This window comes from Arachis ipaensis, chromosome B02 (assembly GCF_000816755.2).
Source record: "Arachis ipaensis cultivar K30076 chromosome B02, Araip1.1, whole genome shotgun sequence".
In the NCBI taxonomy this organism is placed as follows: domain Eukaryota; kingdom Viridiplantae; phylum Streptophyta; class Magnoliopsida; order Fabales; family Fabaceae; genus Arachis; species Arachis ipaensis.
This window is the reverse complement of record NC_029786.2, coordinates 182,041-190,889: the sequence shown is the minus strand read 5'-3', so window position 1 is coordinate 190,889 and position 8,849 is coordinate 182,041. Positions and strand designations below refer to the sequence as shown.

At 37.5% G+C, this 8,849-nt stretch overlaps 1 long non-coding RNA gene across 1 annotated transcript; it reads right to left on the bottom strand.

Moving 5' to 3' along the window:
- On the bottom strand, window positions 1,810-3,235 carry LOC107621101. Its single transcript, XR_001615833.2, has 3 exons — window positions 3,068-3,235; window positions 2,806-2,882; window positions 1,810-2,062 (listed from the first exon to the last, which is right to left on the bottom strand). It is a non-coding gene; the product is annotated as an uncharacterized LOC107621101 (long non-coding RNA).

The following is an 8,849-nucleotide window of genomic DNA, read 5'->3' as shown; positions in this document are numbered from 1 at the left end:
TAAATAAAACAGTAAATAATTTAAAATTTAAAATAAATAAAAAAAATTAAAGTACTTGAAAGGAAAACAAAAGCAATAAAATAAATTAGAAATAAAAGAGAAAATAAAAGAAAAAATAAAAATGAACAACAGAAAATTGACTCCATACACTCACTTGTACTGAAATTTCATAATTTTTGTTGACGTCAGTGTGACTTAGATTTTTGCAGAAAGTTAGTGTGATTGTGAAGTATTTTGATTGAAGTCGCTAAATTGTTTTGAACTTCTCTTATTTATAGACCATAAGAAGTGAATCGTAGAATGCTCCTCTCTTGACACGATCTAACTTTCTCTTTTTTCTCGGGGTCTTTATGACCTACGACCTTGTCTTGACTACGAAGAATCTTGACTCCCAAGTCTTGACATTCCACATCTTCTCTTACCTAGGTCTCTAAGTCCCATGTTTTCTATACCACTTCTGGATACGTGCAATTAGCGCATTTCGACTTTAGAGACTTCTGACTCAACCCATCTTATAATTGATATTCCACTTCCTTATGCTCAAGCTTTTATGGTAAGTCGAAACTTCTAATATAGATTAACCCTTGGGTCATATTATTTCGACCTGCACAATACTTCGACTTTCTCATGGATCGGACGATATTTTTTGCTTTACCATGGTCGAATTGTCTGACCTGTCAACTTTTATACCAACAAATACTCATCTATTTATCTATCTATTTATAATTATAATATATAAAAAAGAGATATTACCACAAAGTTTCACATTATCGTTGTATTGATGGCTGATTTTTAACTGGTCTATCAGCGACAACAAAATCGTTGACATATCATGTGATTGATCGTCAAAATCAAAATTTTTTTTAACAAGTCATTTTTATTGACAGCTTGATTAACTTTAGCACGAATTGGACCAATGCCATTCTCAATGGGTTAAATTTAAAAAATTAATTTGTAAACAAGTTATTCATGATAAAACTGCCAAAACTTTTTTTATTTGTATTTTAAAAAAATCTTAATTTATTATTTTAATATGTACTTTTAAGATATAAGTTAGATAAACCCTTAAATTTAAATGTCTTTACTGAAATTAAAGTGTCAAATTATTGGTATAATTAAAGTATTAAATTTTTTTTTAGTGACTAATTAAAGTATTAAATTTAATTTTTTAAATATGTTACTTACGGTTGTGTCAATACTCAATAACAAATTTAATTTGATTTTTATCTTTTAGAAATTCAAATTATTTTTTGAACAATGAAACCATCAGTAATAATTAAATTATTTTAGTTCAAATTTCATGCGTGATTAATTTACCAATAGTTAGGTCAGTCGTAAAATTGAGAATTTTTTTAAAATAAATTAAATAAATATTTTATTTATCGAAATAAATATTTTTTTCAGTTTTTTACGAAAATGCGTCTTATTTTGTTTACAGTGTAAAAAAAATAATACTCTATATATTTCGTTTACACTATAAACAAAATAAGACTAAAAAAATGGTGGCCGTATAACATTTACACATGTGTTGTGTAATGAATTTATTTCGTTTACAGTGTAAACAAAATACGTGTCATGGCTCGAACCCAGCCATGACTGGCGCTCAAGGGACAAGTCCCTCCCAAACGACCAAATTTTTCAGAAAAACGGACAGAATTTTCTCTGTTTCTAGGACATTACCCACATAAATATTAACTCTCTGTATCAACAATAAACATCCATTTCCAACGACAACAACAACAACATACTCCAATCATATCCACAACCAAATATATCCAGAGTACGCATCATATATATATATCAAGTTGATAACTAGAGTATATAGTTAAAACCATAAGTCTTACATCACCAAATCATAATTACTACCTAAACAGTTCAAGATTCAAAATAACATAACCCACACGAGGATCCTGCCTGTGACATATGGAGCATTGACATAATCTAAATTTTGAGCAAGGTTCCATTACATAATTACTTAGCCCTTGGAAAGAAGAAGGGCTCACCAAAGTGACTAAGATCTACTGAGAGGCAGGTGGAATGGAACCTGGAATGACTCCTGTATCTGAAAAACATATGAATATAATAGGGTGAGTTTTGCAACTCAGTGAGCAAACATTACATCTATAACCCACACGAGACAATACAGAGTTTACCTTGAAAATTATATTTCCTTTCATAGATGAGAAATTCATAATAATTAATTATGCAAACAAATAGATAAGTAGTTAAGCGGATGAACTGAAATGGGAGTTCTCATTCCAGAAGTCAAATCAAATCAAATATTACACACCTAGGGCGGCTCCACCTCTAAGGGTAGCCCTTTCCTCTAGTGTGCCCGTACGGTACAACAGATCCAACGTGTGGCCTACACGTTGGGCTAGCAACGCCCCTGCTAGCTGAGGTCTGAGTTAGATGCATTTAAGTTAACGTCATAACTGCCGTTAACTACGATTTTCTAGTCAGAGTCTCCCAAACCAATCCAAACCAAATCATTTATAGCAAATCTCTAATAATTATAACATATTACTAAATTTTCATATTAAATAAAAATTATACATAAGAATACATACTAAAATTTAATTAAAATTTAATAAAGTCAAATAAAAAAACATGTATGCTTTACAAAATACGTAAATAACCTCTCGTGTGTATTTTTATAAAATTGTAAGTTTCACAAATCAATATTTATTTCAAAAATTCAACAATCACAATAATAAAATATTTCCAAACTCCAAAATTAATGGTTCAACAAAAATATTGATAATAATATATTTAAAAACAATTATAGATATAATATCCACTCACAACTTGATTCCAAAGAACCGGAAGCAACTCTGAGCGCGTCAACGAGCTACCAAATGATGTCCAATAATTCTACAACTCTAAAAATATGACAATAATGATATTTGTGAGCTACTAATATTGTCAATTAACATAATCTTACTCACCTTGACAAAAGCCCCAAATTTCCTAATCCTAATAACCCTAATTTCGGATTTTGCTATACCCACAAGTATGGGGATGCTAAAAATTTGAGATATAGCTAATTATTGAGTCAAAGAGTTACCTTGAAGCCTCAATAATAATAGAAACTCAGAATTTGAATGCTTCCTTTACTCATTAGTATGAACTTCTTGATTTGGGGTTGTGAAAAATAAAAATTTACTTTGGATATAGATGATATATTAAAATAGAGATAAAATAAAAGGGTAAAATGAAATTGGTGTGTTGTGGTTGGATGAAGATTTTGAAATGAAGAAGATGGAATGAAAGAGGAGACGAAGGAAAAGAGAGGGTTTGGTTTTGATTTGTATAAAGGAAATGAAAATAAAAGAGAGAGGGAGGGATAGGCTCGAGAGAATAAGAAGGGAGAAGGGGTTTAAGTGGGGGCATGTGCCCCCCACGTGACTATGCACTTCCGTTTCCCTTTTTTTTTTCTTTGTGGGTATAACATTCCCTCCCCCTTAAGAAATTCGGTCCCCGAATTTTGAACTCATATACTATGGTAGATGTGATTATTACCTTCAGACTCAAATAAATACGGATATTTGTCGCGCATGGCATCCTCCACTTCCCAAGTTGCTTCTTCTATCGAATGATTCTTCCAAACAACTTTCACAGATGCTATCTCTTTAGAACGTAGTTTCTTTACTTGGCGATCAACTATAGCCACTGGTTCCTCTTCAAATGATAAATCCTCCTTTAGCTCTATGGCTTGTGGTGCAAGCACATGAGATGGGTACGGAAGGTATTTGCGCAACATTGATACGTGAAAAACTGGATAAATCATAAACAACTCAGACGGTAGTGCCAAGCGATAAGCAACTGCACCTATCCTGTCCAAAATCTCAAATGGACCAATGTAACGAGGATTAAGCTTGCCTCTTTTCCCAAACCTCATCACTCCTTTCATAGGCGACACTCGAAGAAATACCTGATCACCCACTGAAAACTCTAAGTTACGCCTTCTGTTATCAACATAAGCCTTCTGCCTACTCTGAGCTGCTAATAAACATTCTCTTATTACGCGAACCTTCTCAACTGCATCTTGTACCAAATTTGGCCCCAAAAGCTTAACCTCACCAACTTCAAACCACCCAATAGGTGACCTGCATCTTCTCCCATAAAGAGCCTCAAATGGTGCCATTTGGATGCTGGCTTGATAACTATTATTATAAGAGAACTCGATCAAAGGTAGATAGCTGTCCCAATTTCCACCAAAATCTAGAACACAACACCTTAACATGTCTTCCAATGTCTGGATCGTCCTCTCTGATTGTCCATCGGTTTGAGGGTGAAAAGCTGTGCTAAGATCCAGACGAGTTCCTAACGCTTTTTGAAAAGATTTCCAAAAATGAGAGGTAAACTGGGGCCCGCGATCTGAAATAATGGACACTGGAATTCCATGTAGTTTAACTATCTCATCAACATAAAGTTGAGCATATCGAGCTGCACTGAAAGTTGTTTTCACCGGAAGAAAGTGAGCTGACTTTGTCATTCTATCCACAATTATCCAAATTGAATCAAAACCTTTAAAACTACGAGGTAAACCTGTTACAAAATCCATTGTAATCCTTTCCCACTTCCATTCAGGTATCTCAATCTGTTGCAATAACCCAGCAGGTCTTTGATGTTCAGCTTTCACCTGTTGGTAAGTTAAGCAATGAGAAACAAAAACGCCTATGTCTTTCTTCATGCCTTCCCACCAAAACAATTGTTTCAAATCTTGATACATCTTATTGGAGCCTGGATGAACGGTATACTTAGAATTGTGAGCCTCCTCCAAAATAGCTTTCTTCAAGTCGGGGTTATTTGGCACACATAAGCGTTGACCGCAACGCAATACATCTTGATCAAGAGAAAAGTCTGAGTTCCTCCCATTGCGAACATCTTCCATAAGCTTTCTTAATTTCGAATCATCACTTTGTGCAACCTTGATCTGTTCTATCAGGGAAGATTGGGCTCGAACATGTGCTAAGAAAACTCTTGATTCTCCAAGATCAAATTGAATTCCACCGGCCTCCAATTGATGGACTTCTTCAACAATTGATCTCCTTCCAAGAGTGATATGGGCCAAGCTACCCATAGATTTTCTACTGAGGGCATCTGCTACAACATTTGCCTTTTCAGGATGATACAAAATGGTACAATCGTAATCTTTTAGCAACTCCATCCATCTCCGTTGCCTCAAATTTAAATCCTTCTGTTGAAATATATACTTTAAACTCTTGTGATCCGTATAGATTTCACAGGTCTCACCATAAAGGTAGTGCCTCCAAATCTTTAAAGCAAAGACGACTGCTGCCATTTTCAGGTCATGAGTTGGATAATTCTGTTCATGCTTCTTGAGTTGTCGCGAGGCATAGGCAATAACGCGGCCATGCTGCATCAATACGCAACCAAGTCCTATCCGAGATGCATCACAAAAGACTGAGAATCCCCCAGACCCAGAAGGTAAAACAAGAACTGGTGCTGAGGTTAGACAAGCCTTAAGTGTCTGGAAACTTTCCTCACAAGCTTCTGACCATTGAAACTTCACGTTCTTTTGAGTTAACTTGGTTAATGGTGCCAAAATTCTCGAGAAGTCCTTGATGAATCGCCGATAGTAACCGGCCAACCCTAGAAAACTACGAATTTCTGTCACTGTAGTAGGCCTTGGCCACTTCTGAACGGCTTCAACCTTCTTTGGGTCCACCATGATTCCATCTTTTGATATCACATGCCCCAAGAATGTCACTTGATCAAGCCAAAACTCACATTTAGAAAACTTAGCATAGAGCTTGTGATCCCTTAAGGTTTGTAACACAATCCTCAAATGATACTCATGCTCCGTAGCACTTTTCGAATACACCAAGATATCATCGATGAAGACGATAACAAAGCGATCTAAGAAAGGTTTGAAGACTCGATTCATTAAGTCCATGAAAGCTGCAGGCGCATTCGTCAGACCAAAAAACATTACTAAGAACTCATAGTGTCCATAACGAGTACGAAAAGCAGTTTTTGGAATGTCTCCCTCTTTTATCTTCAATTGATGGTACCCTGAACGCAAGTCGATTTTTGAGAAATAGGTAGCTCCTTGAAGTTGATCAAACAAATCATCAATCATTGGCAATGGATACTTGTTGCGAACAGTTATTTTATTAAGCTGACGATAATCTACACATAGTCGCATCGTTCCATCCTTCTTCTTTACGAATAGAACGGGAGCTCCCCACGGAGAAGTGCTAGGACGAATGAATCCTTTCTCTAGCATATCTTCCAATTGAACTTTTAATTCTCGTAACTCAGTTGGAGCCATACAATAGGGAGGAATGGACACAGGTTGGACTCCCGGAGCCAATTCTATGGAAAACTCAACTTCACGGTCAGGCGGCATCCCCGATAGCTCATCAGGGAACACGTCAGGGAATTCTCTAACAATAAGAACCTGATCAAGACTAGGCACTTCGGCATCAACATCTCTAACAACTGCCAGAAATTCTTGGTTTCCCTTATCCATCAATTGCATAGCACTCATAGATGAGATGATGCTAGCTAAAGTGGAACAATCATCACCCTTAAAAACAAAAGGTGAGATACCCGGTATGTCAAACTTCACAGTTTTGGAATAGCAGCCCATATCAGCACGACAAGCTGCTAACCAATCCATGCCTAAGATGACATCAATATCTTCCATTGGTTCTAAAAGGATCAAATCAGCTAAGGATTCAACCGTATTAATTCTAACAACACAAGACCGAAACACGACTCGAACCACCGTGGAGACTCCAAGTGGAGTGCCAACATGAAATGGGTGGGATAACAGTTGAGGTTGTTTATCGAAACGAGATGCAAGATATGGAGATACATATGAATAATGAGAACCCGTATCAAATAACACTCGAGCATCTAAAGAACAAACTTGTAAAGTACCTGCCACCACAGCATTAGAAGCTTGAGCATCTTGACGTGTTAAAGCATACACACGTGGCTGACCTCTTCCTCTTTGGCTCCCTCCTCTGTTATAAGTCTGACTCCTGCCACCAGCTCCTCTGCCACTAGGACCAGAAGAATTTCCAATAGACATAGCTGAAGATGATGGTATTGGTGTTGTAGGACGTGCAATACCTGGAGCAAAGCCTCTTCTAGGATTTGGACAATCCCTCCTAAGATGACCAGATTGACCACAACCAAAACATGCACCAGTAGCCTTGAAACATATACTGGAATGGTAAATCCCACATTGCTGGCAGTAAGATTTAGTTGGTCTTGTCTGATTAGAACCATGTCCGCTAGATTGAGGGGTGCCCCCAATAAAAGGTCTTGGACTCGAAACACTCATAGGAACAGATCCAAAAGAAGCAACCCCACCAAAAGATGTTTGAGAACGAGCTCGATATCCCGAATAACCTTGCTGATTAGTCTGACCATGATGAGACTGAAATCCTCCTGAACTAGCTCCACCAGAAAATTGTCCCTTCATCTTAGGCTTCTTACCAACGTCCTTAAAAGCATTTCTCTCCGCTATCCCAGCTTCAATTCCATAAGCAGAGTTTAGGACATCCTTAAAAGACATGCGTCCAACTTCAGGCATAAGAGTAGTGAACATAGGTTCTGTCAATCCACGAACGAAATGACGAACTTTCATCTCTTCTGAATTCACCAAGTACGGAGCACTCTTAGAAAGTCTAGTAAACTCCTTAGCATACTCAGTCACTGTCATATTCTCTTGCCTTAATCTTTCAAAGGCAATTGAATTTTCTGCTTGCTTGTTAGCTGGATAAAATCGAGCGAGAAACTCTTCAGTGAACTCTTCCCAAGAAGGAGGAGGAAGTTCAGCTGCTTCTTTGCTTTCAAGAAGAGACTCATACCAATATCTTGCTGAACCACGCAAGTTGTAGGATACTAACTCAACAGCCCATTCCTTGGTGCATTTGAGAGCTCGAATAGCTTTCTTTGCATCCTCTAGATATTGTTGTGGATCTTCATCCAATGAATCTCCATTGAAAGTGGACGAATTCAACTTCAAATATTTTTCAATTGGCGGCTCTTGATCCCCAAACAATTGATGAACTCTATGAGGCTGAGGATTTGGCATATTAGGAATTCCTGCTCCGCCCCTGATTTGGTTTGTTAGAACCTGTAATACCGCATTAAGGGTTTGATTCATTCCCCTTAATTCAGCTGCTAAGTCCGGTTGAGTCTCTCTTACTGCGGGGTTCTCTTGAACTCTCTCGCGGGGTATCTCTCCTTCGCGCCTATCAGCTATTCTTTGGCTCCTTGGCCTTTGTCGAAGTGCTCCAAGTGGCGGAGAAACTGCCCTATTGGATTCAGCAGTATCAGGAGCACCAACAGCTCCACCACGCCTTTTCTTAGGTGGCATCTTCCACCTATCGAGTAAGTAAAGCGATTGAATCACCAACGACATATGTATTTGGAGTTCAAAGAGAATAGGACAGACAGAAAGAATCATGAGAACAAAGGATTGATGACAACTTCCTATAGGCCTCTAGTAACATCACACTTTGTGAAAATGGGCCGGCTTCCATTTGCACAATTGTGATCTTACTAAAGAACACTTGCTCCATATTACACAGGAAAACCTAAAGCTCTGATACCACTTTGTCATGGCTCGAACCCAGCCATGACTGGCGCTCAAGGGACAAGTCCCTCAGCAAGCCAAACGACCAAATTTTTCAGAAAAACGGACAGAATTTTCTCTGTTTCTAGGACCTTACCCACATAAATATTAACTCTCTGTATCAACAATAAACATCAATTTCCAACGACAACAACAACAACATACTCCAATCATATCCACAACCAAATATATCCAGAGTACGCATCATATATATATATCAAGTTGA